The 19,893-nt window shown below is 44.4% G+C and overlaps 2 long non-coding RNA genes across 2 annotated transcripts; both read left to right on the top strand.

The window, feature by feature from the left end:
• The first annotated feature begins 2,754 nt into the window (after positions 1 to 2,754).
• LOC143738570 (uncharacterized) lies at positions 2,755 to 3,840 on the top strand. Its single transcript, XR_013203911.1, has 2 exons — positions 2,755 to 3,442; positions 3,593 to 3,840. It is a non-coding gene; the product is annotated as an uncharacterized LOC143738570 (long non-coding RNA).
• Positions 3,841 to 9,472: 5,632 nt separating this feature from the next.
• On the top strand, positions 9,473 to 10,648 carry LOC143738569 (uncharacterized). The gene is made up of 2 exons (XR_013203910.1): positions 9,473 to 10,250; positions 10,401 to 10,648. It is a non-coding gene; the product is annotated as an uncharacterized LOC143738569 (long non-coding RNA).
• Positions 10,649 to 19,893: the final 9,245 nt, after the last annotated feature.

The following is a 19,893-nucleotide window of genomic DNA, read 5'->3' as shown; positions in this document are numbered from 1 at the left end:
TTAAATTATTATTATTAAATAATTATTATTAATAATTATTATTATTAAAATATTAAATAAAACAGAAAATGTGTATATGTATATATATATATATACATATACACATTTTCTGTTTGTCCTCTTACGCTATAAACTACAGTATAACAAAAACCTTTGAACAGCCAACCAGCCTGACAACTTGCTTAACACAACTCGCATTCATTCATGAAGGGGCATAATGTAAATATTTTATTAATATTTTAAAGTAGTTTTAAAAGTAGCCTAATATTTTAGAGCTCATTATGTTCACATCAGCTCAGTGTTTCCACTCAGCAAGAATGTTCCCAGTCCCAGAGCCGAAGCTTTGGTTTGCACCTAATTTTGGTGTCTTAATATTTATTCCAGCACCACTGGAGATATTCAACATGTATGACAGTCTGATAGCCATGCTCCCGCGCACATGCTGTGAGTGACGTCATCTCATCTGTTGAGGAGGAGTCGGTCTGTGGCTGAACAGCAGCAGAGCTGCAGCAGAAAGAGAGAGAGAGAGAGAGAGAGAGAGAGAGAGAGAGAGAGAGAGAGAGAGAGAGAGAGAGAGAGATAGAGACTGCATGGGCTAGACAGAGGAGAGTAGCTGGATCCCTCCACATTATTGTTGACGCTCCTTCACTGTTCCTGCGTCAGTGTCTGTCAGCTGAAGATGGATGAGGAGAGCTACGGTAGGACACACGCTTGAATATCTGCTTCATCATGCCTAAAGTGATAAAAAAATGGCATTGCACGTGCAAGGCTGTGATTTACATCATGGAGGAAATACTGTAGCCTACATGTTGAGTGTTTCTTGAAACATTTCTTGAATCGCAGTCTTGTGATGTTGAGTCCACATGCATTGGTTGCGTGGTAAACACTGACATCTTGGGAGGATTCGGATGTTATGAGTTTTGGGCATGTCTCAAACAGGTCCTTTAGACTTACAGAGCGCAGCCGTCAGATCATTCTGCATCAGCTTGCGTTCCTTACCATAATAATGTGAAGCGTAACATTCAATGTAAACAGCAGGGTATAGAGCGACGTGCCTCAGTTTTATATTTAAAAGAGGTTCAAATGAAGTCCCAAAAATGAAGAATATCCCATAATGTACTCAACCCTCGTGCCATAATATGACTTTCTTCTTTCAGCCATACACATTTGGACTTATATTAAAAAAACAGCCTGGCTCTACCCAGCTTTATAATGGGAGAGAAAAGTAAAGCCCAAAAAAGCGCATCCATCCATCATAAAATTAATCCATACAGCTTCAGATGGATTAATAAAGATTAATTAATAAAACATATCCATATTTATAACGTTATAAACTAAAATCACTGGCTTCCAAAGTTCCAGCCAAAGAGTGAACACTGACTCGACGCATGATGTATTGAGGAACGAGGAGGCGCAGAAGATAGAGAAAAATAAAATGCAGTTCACGAATTAGAAATGCTAATTTTTAAAGAGAAATGTGGGAGGAGCTTGAGTTTGTTGCCCAGCCCTATATGTTTGGTGAGGTGTCTACTCTCACCTAAGCTTACGCTACTCCTAGATCCTATGTCATACGTACGTCTGTCAGAACTCAACTTTCTCGTAATGCGCGGACGAATGTTACTGGAAGCTAGTGATTGCAGTTTAAAAAGTTGTAAATATGGATATTTTTCTTACATAAACACATGGCTTCGCTTCAGAGGGCCTTTATTAAATTACGTGTGAGAGTTTAGCGTTTCATAATTCTCATATTGCCCTATTTTGGATAAAAATACAACAAAAAAATTCCTCTCTAAATATAAGAAATACGTTTTTATCCGGATGAGCACACTTTTTGACTAAAAGCCTCAAGGGATGAGAGGCGTCAGCTGTTGTCAGGATAATGTGACATTTCCCGTTTCAGGACTTGAAAAAAAAATGAGACTAACTCTCTGTATAGTAGCGAAATCTGCAGGAAGATGGATGCGGAGGTGGGTGAACCGGTTGGTGGTTTTATCCCCTTTTCCGCGTACTTTTGATTGGCGAGTCTAACGAGTCATATTCTCTCGCTGTATCGTCTTCTGTTTTAAGACAAATGGCAGCGTTAAGATGCAATACCGCCACCTATTGTACTTTAGGATGTCAACCAGGTGCTGGCGCTGGATTATTTACGTGTCATATTACTGTCCTTTGTTTGGCATCTTGGCTTTATTATCTTTATAACATTAATTTAGAGCTTGTGTGCAAACTTGTATCTGGAAATGTAACTAACAACTTTGTTGAGTAGGTTACTTGCCCTCTTGAACCATTTAAAAAAAATCTGCCGATGGGCAGCATACAAAATAAAAGCCAGAAGCAAGAAGCAATAGCACAATAAAAACATGAACTTACCTGTACAAAACAGTAACGAATCACACAAGTTTCCATGTTTACATGCTATTTTCACAAGGTACGCTACGCCAATATCAACGCTAACACTTTATGGCAACGTTACATGAGATTATTCTATTTTCGTTTCCAGTTATTAATATTCATTGCTGTTTTCTACACATTCACTTATTCATTATAATTCAAATACAATTTTTGACCACAATATTGTTGTTGATAAATATTGAAAGGGGGGCACTTTTAATTACTTCTGAAACTTTTTGGGGGCCACCCATTAGTAGAGTAATGTAGGTGTGGTGATGCGCTCCATGACAATGATTAGGGGCGGACCGGGTATGCGCGGCAGATATAAAAAAGGGGACAGGAGTGACGCCTAAGCGAGCGCGTCATTCTCGTTCTGGAAGTGACGTCATCCTGGCACACAGTGTTTACGTTTGGGAGTGCGACGGAGGAGGATTGTAAACTCATTGATAACATATCCGTTATGGCAAGCCCGTAATTTGCACCCTATTGAGTACATTGAGCGATGTGATTCATCATTTACCGTGACTGATCCTATAATTCCCACCCTATTGAGTGCACTGAGCGGTGTGATTCACTATTTACCGTAATACAGGGGTGGTGTTACAGCAGGCTTGGCGGGAGTAGCTGGGCTTAGTGACGACCGATTGGATTGTGTTTCCCCTTGCCAGAAAATCCTCGACCATTTCTCAGTGACTCTTACTGGAACAGCGCATTTGTTGTGATCGTCTGACTAATACTTTCTCTTATCTCCCATCCGTCTTGAGACGGCCGGAAAAATAGCGCATTGTCGGCCGTAGTGGCGCTTTCCAAACCTAGCAAATTCAGTGCTGATCTTTGGGCTGGCGTACAGCGGCGAATAACTGGGTTGTCATCTCTATTTTGCTCTTTTAGCAGAAACATTGTCATTTAAAGTATTGACGTTTGTAAAATTGTTATTGTCTGTTTTTGAATGTCTGACATGTATTTCTAAATCCGACCTGAGAAGGGTGTACTTTTAAAATACTGTAATCATCAGGCGACGCAGCGTTGGAAAGCTAGTAATGAGCGTTGGCCAGTGAGTGGTTGCTTTTATTTTTTTGTGTAAACACTTGATTCCAATTGTCCACATGTGATAAGTGTTCAACCAAAAGACTATTACGTGGAGTGCGTGTGTGTGTGTATATGGTTGCTTATGTCCCAATTTGTCCTCTTTTCTTTTACCCAGAGTTGGGGTGCCAGCTCAACGCCCACGTCCTCTGGTGTGGTGGTGTGCTTTTCGCTTGCTGTGTTCACAGAGGGTGATTGGGTGCTATGTGGTGAGAGCACTAGTTGCAGTGTTTACCGGGCAGGTGAACTGAATCCCCAATTCTGAAATGGACAAGTGTTATGGTTGACATATCTATTCTAGTGTGTGTTTGTATTCTGCCTTTTGGTATTTGTCTTATTTGTATTTAATAAATGATTGGAAACGTTTCCTGGTTGTCTGTTATCTGACCCTGTCACCACGTATCTGTGTGCTTTGCACTTGAAGTACAAGCGGGTCCCCGGCCCATGTTCCGGGGTGGCGTAGTCTATTTGGTGCCATAATTGGTATGGTATTGCGCTTAAGAGAGCAAACTGCCACATTTGGCGTATAGTCGGCAGGGTGTTGTGACTGTGGTCTAGATTCAGACACTGTGATAGTTTTTCTATTTATGTATTTCTTTTGTTTAAGTTGTGACAACTCAGTGGAGATTCGTCTGGTAAGTACCCTTTAGTGTTTAATCATGGAAGCTGAATTACAGGAAATGAGAGACCTTGTGGCCCAATTGAAGGCTGATAATGAGCGACTGCGACAGGAGCGGGCGCCGGTTGAGTCGCCTTCTCCTGGCGCGGCCTCTAGTAGTGCGCCACGGCCGGCAACGCCTAGTGTTTCTGATTCTAATATCGGTACCGTAGAACGGTTGGTGTTCATTCCGCGAGAACGCCGTTGTCCAAAGTTTAATGGCAGGTCTGGTATAGGCATTGAGGGATGGGTCGAGGAGGCTCAGGCGTGTATGCGTATGCGGAACATGACGACAGCTGAAAAGGCTTTCTTTCTGTTTGATCATCTCGAAGGAGAGGCGCGAGACGAAATAAAATATCGACCTAGCATGGATAAAGACGATCCAGAAAGAATTGTTTCAGCACTGCGTGAGCTATATGGTTGCTCCGAATCTTATGTTGCACTTCAAGAGGCTTTTTATTTGCGGCGTCAACTGGAGGGGGAAACATTACAAGAGTTCTCCCTGGCACTGTTGGGTCTGTTTGATAAACTTAAGCAACAGTCACCATATGTCACTTCAAATGCAGATGTAATGATAAGGGATCAATTTATCGAATACGTATTAGATAATTCTTTACGTAGGGAGCTAAAGCAATTGGTACGACGTCAGCCTGCTGTAACACTATTGGAGGTGCGTGGGGAGGCTATCCGTTGGGAACGAGAGGGAATGCCGGGCAGTGCAAGGGGGCGGAGTCAATCTGCACCCCTGGTGCACGGGATTCAATGGGGGGTCCAAGGTAATACTGGACTGAGTCCCAAGCGTAGGGAGCATTCATCGGAATTCGGTGAATTACGGGAAATGCTGAATCAGCAGCAAAAGCAACTTGATCAGCTTACTCAAACTTTAGCCCGTAGTCAAAGCCCCCAGTTCATCGGTCGTTCGCCCCGTTCCGCGTCTGTGATTTGCCGACGGTGTCAGCGGCCCGGTCATTTTGTAAGGGAATGTAGTTGGCAACCTCGTTCTCCTGGTCCTCCAGTCCACCCTCCGATCGCTTCGGCCTCTGGCAATGTAGGGCCGGTTAGGGCTGGTTTCCCTGATCAGTTGGGAAACTAGTTCCCACCGGGCTACCGAGCCACAGTCCGGTTGGGGGTATGCATGGCTCCCGTGTTTTTCATAAGGGCACATCAGTGCCTCGTTTAGTCTCCTCATGTCCGCACCTCGTCGTCATTATAGGGGGTGTCTCCGTGCCCTGTCTGATCGATACGGGCTCCATGGTATCGACCATTACAGAGAGTTGTTTTAGGTCATGGTTTGAACCATGGGGCCAGGATCGGTTGCAGTCATGTCGTTGGTTACAGCTTAGAGCAGCCAACGGATTGGAAATTCCCTATATTGGGTATATAGAACTAGACATTGAACTGTGTGGTCGCATGGTGTCAGAGTGTGGAATACTGGTGGTCCGTGATCCTCCCGGGGGTAGCCTTGGTACTCCTGGCATCCTTGGAATGAACATTCTTAGTCGCTGTTACCGTGAGCTTTTCGGTCAGTATGGGTCCACCTTATTTGAGCTACCACTCGTGACGCAGGAGGCGGAATTGTCTCAGGCCTTTCAAACCTGTCAAAGGGTGGATGGTGTCCTTACATGCGGAGGTAATGTAAAAGTCCGTGGGCGTCGAGTGTGCCGTGTTCCAGGTGGCTCTTTGAAATTCGTGACCGCAACGTGTTCATCCATTTTTAGTGGTAAGACCGTATTATTTGAGCCCCTCGATACGGGGTTGCCTGTTGGCTTATTAGCCTCCCCGTCTCTAGTGCATGTGGGTAGTGGTACCGTCCGGGTGCCTATCGTCAATGTTGGTGTGCTCGACGCTGTCTTATACCCTACCACGATCCTCGGGAAACTGCGGGAGGTGTTTCTGGTTGATGCACCGTCCGGACTGACCGAGGGTCCGGTCGCAAATACTCGAATGGTAGTCTGCGAGGGAATTGTTGCATCGGGGGTAGGGCACGTCGAAAGTGTAGAACTCCAAGGGTTGTCTGATGAGGAACAGGAGCAGGTAAGGGCTCTCCTTAGGGAATTCCAGAGCGTGTTTTCTTCTGGGGAGGGAGACTTGGGTTGCACTGACCTCCTGTCTCATGAAATTCCCTTAATGGATGAGACTCCAGTTCGTCAGCGCTATAGACGTATTCCCCCGTCCGACTATGAGGTAGTTAAGACTCACATTGGGCAGCTTCTAGACGCCCAGGTGATTCGGGAAAGTTGCAGCCCCTATGCTTCCCCACTGGTATTAGTCAAGAAGAAGGACGGTAGCCTCCGCTTGTGCGTTGACTACCGTCAGCTTAATGCCAAGACCCGAAGAGACTCGTTCCCATTGCCTCGCATTGAGGAAACCTTGGATTCACTAACGGGGGCTCGCTGGTTTACCACATTGGATCTGGCCAGCGGCTATAATCAAGTCCCAGTTGCGGAGTCCGATCGCCATAGAACTGCTTTTTGTACCCCCTTTGGGCTGTACGAGTGGAATCGTATGCCCTTTGGGCTGTGCAATGCACCCGGCACATTCCAACGGTTGATGGAGCGGCTCTTTGGCGACCAGCGACACCAGTCCGTCTTGTTGTATCTGGATGACATTATTGTATATTCCTCATCGGTGCAACATCATTTGCAGCGATTGAGGATAGTGCTGGGTCGCCTACGAGCCGCTGGTCTCAAGGTAAAGTTGGAAAAATGTGCATTCTTTAGGGAGAAAGTGCAGTACCTGGGACACGTAATATCTTCCCAGGGGGTGGCCACAGACCCGGGTAAGGTCGAGACCGTAGCCCAGTGGCCATGTCCTAAGACCGTGTCGGAGTTGCGAACTTTTCTGGGCTTTGTTAGTTACTACCGGCGTTTCGTAGAGGGGTTTGCCCAGATAGCAGCTCCGTTACATCAGTTGGTGGCCAAGGCAGGTGGGGGAAAAGCGAGCAGCAAGAGACAAGAATTGGTGGCGCTGTGGTCCGAACAGTGCGAACGAGCCTTTCAGGTCCTGAAGCAGAAACTCACTACGACGCCGGTCCTCGCATATGCTGACTTTAAGCTTCCATTTATTTTAGAAATCGGTGCCAGCCATGTAGGGCTAGGGGCAGTGCTCTCTCAAGAGGTTGATGGTAAGGTGAGGCCAGTGGCTTACGCTAGCCGAGGTCTTCGGCCGGCAGAGCGTAATACTGCCACATACAGTTCCATGCGGCTTGAGTTTCTGGCCTTAAAGTGGGCCATGGCCGAAAAATTTCGCGAGTACCTGCTGGGGCATCGATGTATCGTGCGCACAGATAATAATCCACTGAGTCACTTGGCTACAGCAAAATTGGGCGCCACAGAACAGCGGTGGGCGGCGGAATTAGCAGCCTTTGATTTTGAGGTTCAGTATCGGTCCGGCAGGTCTAACCAGAATGCGGACGCATTGTCGCGCTTGCCGTCTGCGGGACCATCCAGGGAGGAGAATGGTCAGTCTGGAATGGTTGTGCCTGAACTACTGAGGCGGGTGCCTGTGGGGGAGCTGACGGAACCCACTACTGTGAGAGCAATGCAGGCCATGCCAAGTCGATCTGGGCCAGAATTGGTGGTGCTGCAGGAGGAAGATCCCATTATCGGTGCAGTCCTGAAATATTGGCGCCAAGGGCGAGGTCCAGGGCCTCAGGAGCGACAATTACTGCCTAAGCTCGGGTTGGTTTTGCTTCGGCAGTGGGACCGGCTGGAAGAACAGGAGGGGTTGCTATATCGAAGGGTCTTTCGTCCCGACGGGGGTGAGGGGGTGTTACAGCTGGTGCTGCCTGCAGTCTTACAGCCTGAGGTGCTGACCCAATTGCATCAGTACCATGGGCATCAAGGCACTGAACGCACCCTGGAGTTGGTGCGACAACGGTGCTACTGGCCAGGGATGTCAGCCAATGTAGCCCATTGGGTACAGCAATGTGAGCGGTGCCAGCAGGCTAAGGGGGCTGCACCAGTTGCTCACAGTTATATGGCTCATCTACTGGCCTCTCGCCCGAATGAGATAGTGGCCATTGACTTTACAATCTTGGAGCCTTCTCATTCTGGGCAAGAAAATGTGCTGGTAATGACAGATGTCTTCAGTAAATTCACTGTGGCAATCCCTACTCGGGACCAACAGGCAGAAACGGTAGCCCGTGTCTTGGTAGAAGAGTGGTTCTTTAAGTTTGGGGTCCCTGGACGGATTCACTCCGACCAGGGCCGTAATTTTGAATCTCGTCTCATTCAGCAGTTGTGTAGCCTTTACCAGGTGGGCAAATCCCGCACCACTCCGTACCATCCAGCCGGTAATGGCCAGTGCGAGCGATTTAACCGGACCTTGCACAATTTGCTGCGGACATTGCCCACCGGGAGGAAGAGGGACTGGGCCTCTTGTTTGTCTCAAGTATTATTTTGCTATAACACTACCCCTCATCAAGCCACCGGGGAAGCCCCTTATTACTTGATGTTTGGGCAAGAACCTAGGCTGCCGGTGGATTTCCTGCTTGGTCGGGTGCAGGAGCCAGTGGCTGGTAGAATCCATCACTGGGTGGAAGAGCATCAAGCTCGGCTCCAAGTGGCTTTTGAAGGTGCCCGGGAGCGGCTGCAGGCAGCAGCCCAATATCGGAAGGCCAAACATGATCAACGGGTAAGGGAGAAGCCCCTGACTGAGGGCCAATTGGTCTACCTGCGAGAACATGGGTTTGTGGGACGACATAAGATCCAAGACCTATGGAGCTCCACGGTATACCAGGTAGTTCGGGCTCCGCAAAATGGTGGGTCGGTGTACACTGTGGCACCAGTACATGACCTGGGGAAGGTCCGTCAAGTGCATCGAGCATCCATAAAACCCCGTATTCAAGATCATACGGTACTAACGGAGTCTTATGGGGGTCAGGCCGACCGGCCACCACCACTGGTGATGGAGGATGAGATTGAGGAAGGGGACTTAGCCTATGTGGTGGTAGAGGGTCCCCAGGCCCAGCAAGGAGGTGCAGAGGGGAGTAGATCACCTTCAGAGGCAAGGGCTAGTCCGGCTTCGGGATTTGTAGGGTCAGCCAGTAGGTTCTTAGCGAGAGGGAGTAGGGATGTTACGAGCTCACAGGCAGGGCCAGGATTAGTTGGTTTTGAATCACCCACTCGATCTGAAGGGGCGCCCAGGCGAACTGGACGGGTCGGGGCAGGTCAGCATTCCAACAGACATCACTTACCACGAACCATAGGTGGTGCGGCTAACCAAAATTCCGTGTCTATCGCAGGGCCCCACTCGGTGATGCCCTGGTTTAGGCCTTGGGATCAGTAGAATGTCCATCGTCGGGACTACGATGAGCAATGGGGGGGTGTGTTGTGGTGATGCGCTCCATGACAATGATTAGGGGCGGACCGGGTATGCGCGGCAGATATAAAAAAGGGGACAGGAGTGACGCCTAAGCGAGCGCGTCATTCTCGTTCTGGAAGTGACGTCATCCTGGCACACAGTGTTTACGTTTGGGAGTGCGACGGAGGAGGATTGTAAACTCATTGATAACATATCCGTTATGGCAAGCCCGTAATTTGCACCCTATTGAGTACATTGAGCGATGTGATTCATCATTTACCGTGACTGATCCTATAATTCCCACCCTATTGAGTGCACTGAGCGGTGTGATTCACTATTTACCGTAATACAGGGGTGGTGTTACAGCAGGCTTGGCGGGAGTAGCTGGGCTTAGTGACGACCGATTGGATTGTGTTTCCCCTTGCCAGAAAATCCTCGACCATTTCTCAGTGACTCTTACTGGAACAGCGCATTTGTTGTGATCGTCTGACTAATACTTTCTCTTATCTCCCATCCGTCTTGAGACGGCCGGAAAAATAGCGCATTGTCAGCCGTAGTGGCGCTTTCCAAACCTAGCAAATTCAGTGCTGATCTTTGGGCTGGCGTACAGCGGCGAATAACTGGGTTGTCATCTCTATTTTGCTCTTTTAGCAGAAACATTGTCATTTAAAGTATTGACGTTTGTAAAATTGTTATTGTCTGTTTTTGAATGTCTGACATGTATTTCTAAATCCGACCTGAGAAGGGTGTACTTTTAAAATACTGTAATCATCAGGCGACGCAGCGTTGGAAAGCTAGTAATGAGCGTTGGCCAGTGAGTGGTTGCTTTTATTTTTTTGTGTAAACACTTGATTCCAATTGTCCACATGTGATAAGTGTTCAACCAAAAGACTATTACGTGGAGTGCGTGTGTGTGTGTATATGGTTGCTTATGTCCCAATTTGTCCTCTTTTCTTTTACCCAGAGTTGGGGTGCCAGCTCAACGCCCACGTCCTCTGGTGTGGTGGTGTGCTTTTCGCTTGCTGTGTTCACAGAGGGTGATTGGGTGCTATGTGGTGAGAGCACTAGTTGCAGTGTTTACCGGGCAGGTGAACTGAATCCCCAATTCTGAAATGGACAAGTGTTATGGTTGACATATCTATTCTAGTGTGTGTTTGTATTCTGCCTTTTGGTATTTGTCTTATTTGTATTTAATAAATGATTGGAAACGTTTCCTGGTTGTCTGTTATCTGACCCTGTCACCACGTATCTGTGTGCTTTGCACTTGAAGTACAAGCGGGTCCCCGGCCCATGTTCCGGGGTGGCGTAGTCTATTTGGTGCCATAATTGGTATGGTATTGCGCTTAAGAGAGCAAACTGCCACATAGGGAATAGTGAATGAGGGTATAGGGGCAATTACTAACACAGCTTTGGTTTCAACTATAAAAGTATAAAAATGTAAATCTTTAGTCTTGTACGTCTTAGATTGCAACATCTCAGCATGTGTGTTTGGATCAGTTTAGATCTTCACTTCCATTCTTTCATCTTCCATCTGAAAACTCACAGTGAAACTTTGAGTAAACATAAAATACAATTTACTTTATTGTAGTTTTATAACTTCTGAAAAAAAAAAAACATTCACACAAATCAACGAAAAAGACATTGACATTGATGAAATTGACCAGCTTTAAAATGCTCTTCTCCAGGATAGTGTGTGCTGTTTTATGATGTTTGGTGAGATGGAAAGACATTCTCATCTCAATTATTCATTGTCCAGTTTGCTGAGAGCAGAACTAATCCCAGAATAGAAAAGTGTGGCAAGTGCCTGTTACAGGATATGATTTGCGTCTTAAAGGAAATCACATGGTTTATTGCAGTTAGCTTGATTGATAGTGAACTGAGAGAATCTTGCTTGTGTGATGAAACAATCGAAAAACTCCCATAGACTTATGTTGAAGGAGACAAATAAGAAAACCTCAAGCAACCGCCCTGAATAATTTGCAACCACATATCAACATCCTGACACCCACACACATACTGCTATGTTCAGTCCTCTTCAGAAAATGTATAAATGTCTGTAAATTAAATCTGACTGTGAGATTTATTCCATTAATAAACACTTTGTCCAGTACCTTCAATAGGATCATGCTTTCTATGAGCTGAACTCACTAGAGCCAAATAGTGCACTTCATGCCAAATGTTGCGTGTTGAATTTTGAATTTGATGCTTTTTATTTATTTATTTACATTTATTCATTTGCTTCTTTTGACATACAAATCTTATTCAGAGTGTGTGTGTGTGTCATTTCATAAATACTCAGAACATCAAAACCTGATGTGAACCACACAATGAATATGAGTCTATTAGTTGAAATTAATCAGTGTAAGGTTACTGATGAAAAGTAATTAAAAATCTGAAGCATGTCACTGAGCCAGTGTGTTTTTGTCTGATCTGGTTTCTCATTGCACAACTGTTTACTCACTGACATTAACTAGTATATATATATATATATATATATATATATATAAAGCTGTATATATGCTGTCGGATCAGTGTTGTAACTCAATACTAGAGCTCACAATCTCAGATCACACAGACTCAGGATCAGCTCTTTTCTTGAACGCACAGGCTCTAAGACCAGCAAACCCAGTCTGCTGGAAGATGTTTGAGCTTCAAATCCAGATGTTACATCTAAACCAGCATCAGTGAGAGTTTATGAGCTGCTTTTGTAGGTATTTGAACTGTTGTGGGCCGAAAGCGTGAAGCTCTGGCCACCCGAGAGCTCTCTTCCACCCACACGAACAGTTCAACATGACACCTGATAAACTCACAAACACATGCAGAACGAGTCAACATTTCATAGCCTTTATTTATAGTTTAATCCTTTCAGACTCTTCAGATGTGCGAAATACCAACTGAAACCAACATTTCCATAAAACAAATGAACATTATTCTCACACTTGCCATATATGAACAATTACTCACCATCGAGTTGCTCTAAATCTGTATTAATTTTGTGCCTCTGCAGTGACGTTTCTGAAGTCACATGATGCACCAGGTCAGAGATCAGACACACATATACTTACTGCTTATTTATGAAAATATGAAAGTTCAATACAAAACATATAATTCTATAAGGCTATAATAGTCTTAAGGCATGTCAGAATGTGAGCTTGTGTGCAGTTTTCCGCTGCTCTCTCTGAGTTCACAGATCTGCGGAGAGGAGGACAGGAGGCGTAGGGGGTGCTTTAGCGCTGCATATCACATCTCTGCCTTTGACAGAAAGACTCAAACTGATTCTTTTCCTGACAGTTTTATGTGCCATAAATTCAATGCCTTCGAAAATACAATACAGTTCCTGAATTTGAACTGAGGTAGAAAACAGAATCAGAATTATAATTTCAATGTAAAGTAGAAAACTGAGACTGCTCTAAGTATAGATTTAATGGTTTATTTAATTTATTTTGATATGAATTAATCACAAACATGTTATCATACAACATATTGGCTATTTACAGCACCACTGCATTATATTAATAATCAAGATTAGAGATTAACTTTCATTTTATAGACCATAATGTAAGAATACAATTCACCAGAATGCTATATTTTTTCATACTTTATCAATATTTATTTTAATAAAGTCAACCCCAATTACAAATAAGCAACAACAACCACTACAGCGTTTTTGTAGACAGCTGCTTGTATGATTGATCTAACATTTAATCATTTAAAATTGTTTTTTTGATTTATGAACAGTGCTGTGAAAAAATAAGGGCACCCCATGATATTTGTTGCCATTCTTAACACTGGAGCTTTATTTCAATAGTATTGATGGGTGTTGAAATATAAAAAATATAAAAATAAATGACAAATATTTTATTCATCAAAAATATCAAGGAATTGGAAAGAGAAAGAGACATTGTGTCGAATAAAAGACACTAGGGGGCACACTTGGGAACCCCAAACACCTCTGATGTTTTCAGAAAATGCCATTGGAATTGGCGTTTGGAATTTGTATGCCTGATCACGCCCCCGGACACATGAGTATATAAGGCGGCCAGTGTGCATCACACACTTCAGGTTTGTTCTGAGTAGCCGAGACGGCATCACAACCCCTCAGCGACATTTCAAGTTGTGGCAGGAGAGACACAACGTCTCATTCCCTCCATCAGGGAATGGAAGTTAGACCAGTAACCAAGATAACTTTCATAACATAACAGTAACTTACTGTCAGTCACTTCGACGTTGTGTCGAATGAGAGACACTAGGGGTCCATATCCTAAATGTCACTAGTAATGAACTGTGTCACGGTGCAGATGGAGGCAAGCATCCTTGTGCCAAAAGCAAGTACAGCTATGCTAACTCGCAACCTTCTGACACCCAGGGTTAATGACCTCAGGTCTCCCTAAGAAGGTGACCTCCTCATCTCCAAGGAGAGGTCACTCAGGCCATATGGCCTCTTCTGAGTTTTTTTAATGATTATTATTTTTACGTCATGAGTACACCTGGTTGTTAACGTTGAGAAGCGTTCTCCGTCTCATTGAGAAAGAAACACTATGGAGACCACATCCTACCCCAAAGGGGAAGTTATAATGTGGAAAATACATCCTATGGACTCACCAGTATGGAGTACTACATTGGGAAGAGTCTCTGTGGTGGGGTCCACCTGAAAAGCCTGAAGGCAATGCTGAAGCAGTCTCATATGCATCAACCCCAGGCTTCACAGCGGCTTCACAGCAACTGGTGACAGAGATAGAAGACGTGGCTACAATACCCCTAGTGGAGTGAGCTCTACCTCCCAATGGGCACTATACACCTTGGTTGGTGTGATAAGCCCAGGGAATGGCTCCCTCGATCGGATGGACCAGTCTCTGTTTGGAATCAGCCTTCCCCTTCTGCTGATCCCCGAAGCAGTCAGAGAGCTACTCAGAATTCTCGAAGCTCTGCAAATGGTCCAGGTATATGCGTAAAGCGTGCAACAGACACAACAGAGACATCCCTCACCAGGAGGGATTGTTTGCAAGTTCACCACTTGATCCCTGTAGGTAGTAGTGAGAACTCTGGACACATATCCAGGCCGGGGTCTCAGGACAACATGAGAGAATGCCGGCTTAATTACAGGCATGATTCACTAATGGAGAAGGCTTGTGCCCTCTCGCTAAATATTCAACAATATTATTGATCTGACTGTACTGACGCTGTTGCATGAGAACTGAACTGAGATGGATAATGACATCATTTTTTGCAGAACTGCTTAATAGATTAAATAAACTAATTTATTAATTGATCAATAAATAAAAGTTTCCTGTTATCACTTTAAAGCTGCTCTGAAACTAACTGTATTGCATAAAGTGATATATAAATAAAGGTGACTTGACTTGGCTTGTAGGTCGCGCACCCTCTTGACAGAGGCGAGTGCAATCAGGAGAACTGTCTTCAAAGAGAGGCCAAGAAGCTCAATTGATTGTAAGGGCTTAAAGGTATATTTCTGTAAAGCCTGTGAGACCGGAGAAAGATCCCAAGAGGGTATGCATGCAGTGCCTGTCCAACCTGCCCACCCTGTCCTGGAGGCATCTGTTGTGACAACAACATGACTGCACACATGTTCTTGGGGCACTTGGCACTTGGGTTCGACAAAGGGCTGAATAAATGGCCTGAAGCCAATGCCGAAGAGGTCTCATATGCATCAACCCAAGCTTTGTGACCGTGGTGTTTCAGTGGTACGTTCTTAAACAGTCTCAAACAGTTCAGCACTGACTATTCACAGTCTTATGAAAGACATGCTTTCATGGTGATCGAGTCCAACTCCACACCGAGAAAAGCTATGCTTTGCACTGGGAAGAGTCTGCTCTTTTCCCAGTTGACCCGAAGTCCCAATCGAGGACCAGGTCCCTGTGTGCACATAACAAATCTCGTGAGTGGGTTAGGATTAGCCAGTCTCCAAGGTAGTTGAGTATGCGAATGCCCACCTCCCTTAGTGGTGCAAGTCAGCCTCTGCGACCTTTGTGAAGATGTGTGGAGAAAGGGACAAACCAAAAGGAGGGACCTTGTACTGATATGGTCATCCTTCGAAGGCGAACCATAGAAACAGTCTGTGCCAAGAAAGGATCTAAACATAAAATTATGCATACTATTGCCGCGAATCTTGGTGTTGAACACATGAGAGGATGTGTCTCTGTGTGAGCATCTTGAACGGGAGCCTGTACAGGGCCAGATTCAGAATTTGCAGATGTACGATTTGGTCTCAACCCACCTCTGTAAAAAAGGGCTGTAAAACCCTTTCTTCATCTCAGCTGGAGGGACAGGCTCTATCACGTCCTTCACTAGGAGGGACAGCGATCTCCGCCCAGAGGACTGCTGTGTTCTTGGTTCGTAATGAGGTAGAAAGTGGGCCGGCGCCTGAAAAACTGAATTGCATAGCCAAACTTGATCGTTCTGATGAGCCAGCATGAAGGACTGGGAAGCGCTAACCACATGTCCAGACTCTGTACTAGCGGCACCAACGGAATGATCCCTGGTGTACCCGAAGTGGGTAGTTCGTGGAGAGCAGGGGAAGCCATGTTGGGAGGCTTTGCATCCCTTGTTACTCATGGTGAATTATTGGAAACCCCAAAACAACCTCATTGCTCGCCACCAAGGTCTCATACCCGGAGGTAGAAGGACCAGGACGGGAAGCAGCTGAGGAGACTTTTGTAAAAGTACAAGAGTTGCGACCGGAATGTTCCCAATTTTCCCTCTCGCAGCGAAAGCATGATACATCCACAAACGCTGTTTCATCATGAGTGCGGCCCATACACTGACGACAGAGCTATTTCCCTTCTGAGGGAGAAAGAAGGAAATCTAGAAGGACACGGCCTTTAAAAAGACGTATCCACTGTGAAGCTCTTTTAGAGGAATTTGCTCCTCTAAGGAAATTTGCCTCTTTCAGAATGCAACTGATGCACACAGGGGAACTCCCTTCACTTATCTGTGTCAATGCTGAGAGAGACCGCTGATGTGTGCTCTGGTTCCAGCAGTAGTTTCAAGGTGAATGGAAATAGCTTCTCATGAAGAGATACTGTGCATAGGCTCCGAAGAACAAAGCTGAAGTGTGTGATGCACGGTGGCCGCCTTATATATCCGTATGTCCAGGGGCGTGGCCAGGCATGCAAACTCCATAAACCAATTCCAATGGCCTTTTACGAAAATGTCGGAGGTGTTTGGGGCTCCCAATTGAGTGACACAAAGGGAACAATATTGTGTTCAGTATCTGGTATTGCTTCCTTTGAAAGAAATAACTTTTTTTTATAATTATCCCATTTTTTCAGCACTGTAGCTAATGAGAACACCTGAAATTATAAAAAAAAAAGTTGTGAGATAAAAGACTGGAAGGATAGTATTTGGGATAAAAATCATTTAAGGGGCCCATGATTGTCACCAGAAACAGTTTGACAAAGGAGGAAGATGAGAGATCAGCTCTGAATGTTTTGTATGATTGTTTTTATTAAAACAAATGGGACCTGGAAAGGGTCAAAGGAAAGGCTTCAGTATGAAATTGAACTGAGGAGATTACCAAAGAAAATTCCCCAACAATTGAATGACTCTCAGCAGTAGTTTTGACACTTCATGGCCTGTGAGGGGCGTCATTGTAGTATAATTTAAGTGTCTTCTGTTGCATTTCATCAGCATTTACAGAATACTGAAAGGAATATAGGAAAAATAAAGGAAAAATAAAGGAAAAATAAGGGGGGGGAGGGGTAAATAAATAGAAACATTAATGCATAGAATATGTTGTGATTTAGAAACGAATTTGAGATGACCTGGGATAGAAAGATTTTAATGGGGTAGTGTATATCCAAAGTTCCCGCACTCTTGACTAACTTGGAAACATCAATTGTGGGTTGCAGTCTAATCATGGAACAGAATAAAAGCTTTAACATTTATAGAATTTCTAAAGTTAATACAGTTTTTTTCCCCCTAGTTATGCCCAGCTGTGATTGTGAAATGATTTTGCAAATGCAAGTTTTTTTCATAACTGTATTGGTAACATCATAGTTTGAACTGAATCATAAAGAAAACATCTGTTGTATCTTATAACTACTTTTACAACATGGAAAATCCCACGTTTGTGTAAGATTTTGTGTAAGACCAAAATGGGAGAAAGGAAAATAGTAATGGATCATCTGTCACAGTGTCTGGTTGTGTTCCCTTGTCTATCACTAGAGGTCCTCGTTCTCACGGTGTCCTTCACAATTGACTTCAATTCCCAGCATTCTGTCTGTCACTGTCACTCATCAGTTCATTGCACTCAGCTGTTCCCCGTAATCATTGTTCCCAGCTGTTCTGTGTTAGTCTTAATAGTCTTAATAGTAAATATGTGTATACAGGTCCTTCTCAAAAAATTAGCATATCATGAAAAGGGTCTCTAAACGAGCTATTAACCTAATCATCTGAATCAACGAATTAACTCTAAACACCTGCAAAAGATTCCTGAGGCTTTTAAAAACTCCCAGCCTGTTTCATTACTCAAAACCGCAATCATGGGTAAGACTGCCGACCTGACTGCTGTCCAGAAGGCCAACATTGACACCGTCAAGCAAGAGGGTAATACACAGAAAGACATTTCTGAACAAATAGGCTGTTTCCAGAGTGCTGTATCAAGACACCTCAGTGGGAAGTCTGTGGGAAGGAAAAAGTGTGGCAAAAAACGCTGCAGAACGAGAAGAGGTGACCGGACCCTGAGGAAGATTGTGGAGAAGGAACGATTCCAGACCTTGGGGGACCTGCGGAAGCAGTGGACTGAGTCTGGAGTAGAAACATCCAGAGCCACCGTGCACAGGCGTGTGCAGGAAATGGGCTACAGGTGCCGCATTCCCCAGGTCAAGCCACTTTTGAACCAGAAACAGCGGCAGAAGCGACTGACCTGGGCTACAGAGAAGCAGCACTGGACTGTTGCTCAGTGGTCCAAAGTACTTTTTTCGGATGAAAGCAAATTTTGCATGTCATTCGGAAATCAAGGTGCCAGAGTCTGGAGGAAGACTGGGGAGAAGGAAATGCCAAAATGCCTGAAGTCCAGTGTCAAGTACCCACAGTCAGTGATGGTCTGGGGTGCCATGTCAGCCGCTGGTGTTGGTCCACTGTGTTTTATCAAGGGCAGGGTCAATGCAGCTAGCTATCAGGAGATTTTGGAGCACTTCATGCTTCCATCTGCTGAAAAGCTTTATGGAGATGAAGATTTCATTTTTCAGCACCTGCTCACAGTGCCAAAACCACTGGTAAATGGTTTACTGACCATGGTATTACTGTGCTCAATTGGCCTGCCAACTCTCCTGACCTGAACCCCATAGAGAATCTGTGGGATATTGTGAAGAGAAAGTTGAGAGACGCAAGATCCAACACTCTGGATGAGCTTAAGGCCGCTATCGAAGCATCCTGGGCCTCCATAACATCTCAGCAGTGCCACAGGCTGATTGCCTCCATGCCACGCCGCATTGAAGCAGTCATTTCTGCAAAAGGATTCCCGACCAAGTATTGAGTGCATAACTGAACATAATTATTTGAAGGTTGACTTTTTTTGTATTAAAAACACTTATTTTATTGGTCGGATGAAATATGCTAATTTTATGAGATAGGAATTTTGGGTTTTCATGAGCTGTATGCCAAAATCATCAGTATTAAAACAATAAAAGACCTGAAATATTTCAGTTGGTGTGCAATGAATCTAAAATATATGAAAGTTAAATTTTTATCATTACATTATGGAAAATAATGAACTTTATCACAATATGCTATTTTTTTTAGAAGGACCTGTATAACCCTGTCTGTTTCAGTGTGTGTCACGGAGTCCTTGTTTAAAGTCACTGCACTTCTGATGCCTGTTTCTTGTTTTGTTTCTTGTTTTGTTTCTTGTTTTGTTTCTTGTTTTGTTTCTTGTGTTGGATTGCCTTTTGGATTTTGACCTTTGCTTGGACTGGATTATGATTTATGGATTACCCTATTAAATCTACTGCTTTTGGATCTAACCCCTGTTTCCCGTGTGTGGATCGTGACATCATCATATTAACCTGCGATTAACCTGCACTGTCTGCCAATAATAAGGAAAAACAGCGAAATACTATTAGTCACTTTGGAATTATAAGGTTCTATCTGACTTTGTTTGTCTAAATTGAGTTATTCACATATTCTTATTCTGTTACAATTTATTCACATTATATGATGTTTTTTATGTTGTGTACATTTTGGGACTTTTCATTTAAGGTTCTATCTACGAATGAATAGTCGAATCGAATGCAAAACTTTGGAGCTCAATATCTCAAAACTGCTCTGAATGCACACAGAACCTTTTAATACCAATTTTTTTTATAAATATATTAATATTAATAATAATATTAAAGGACAGTTGTCATGTAAATGCATTGCTCAGATGTGTGTACTTCACTGCTTTAGTCTTTCAGAAGGTGGCACTATTGCCCGTATGTCTTCAGAGCAGCAGAATG

Source organism: Siphateles boraxobius, unplaced genomic scaffold (assembly GCF_051911475.1).
Source record: "Siphateles boraxobius isolate OS27281-9 unplaced genomic scaffold, OSU_SipBor_1 15, whole genome shotgun sequence".
In the NCBI taxonomy this organism is placed as follows: domain Eukaryota; kingdom Metazoa; phylum Chordata; class Actinopteri; order Cypriniformes; family Leuciscidae; genus Siphateles; species Siphateles boraxobius.
The sequence above is the reverse complement of the archived record's forward strand: the minus strand, read 5'-3'. Positions and strand labels throughout refer to the sequence as shown.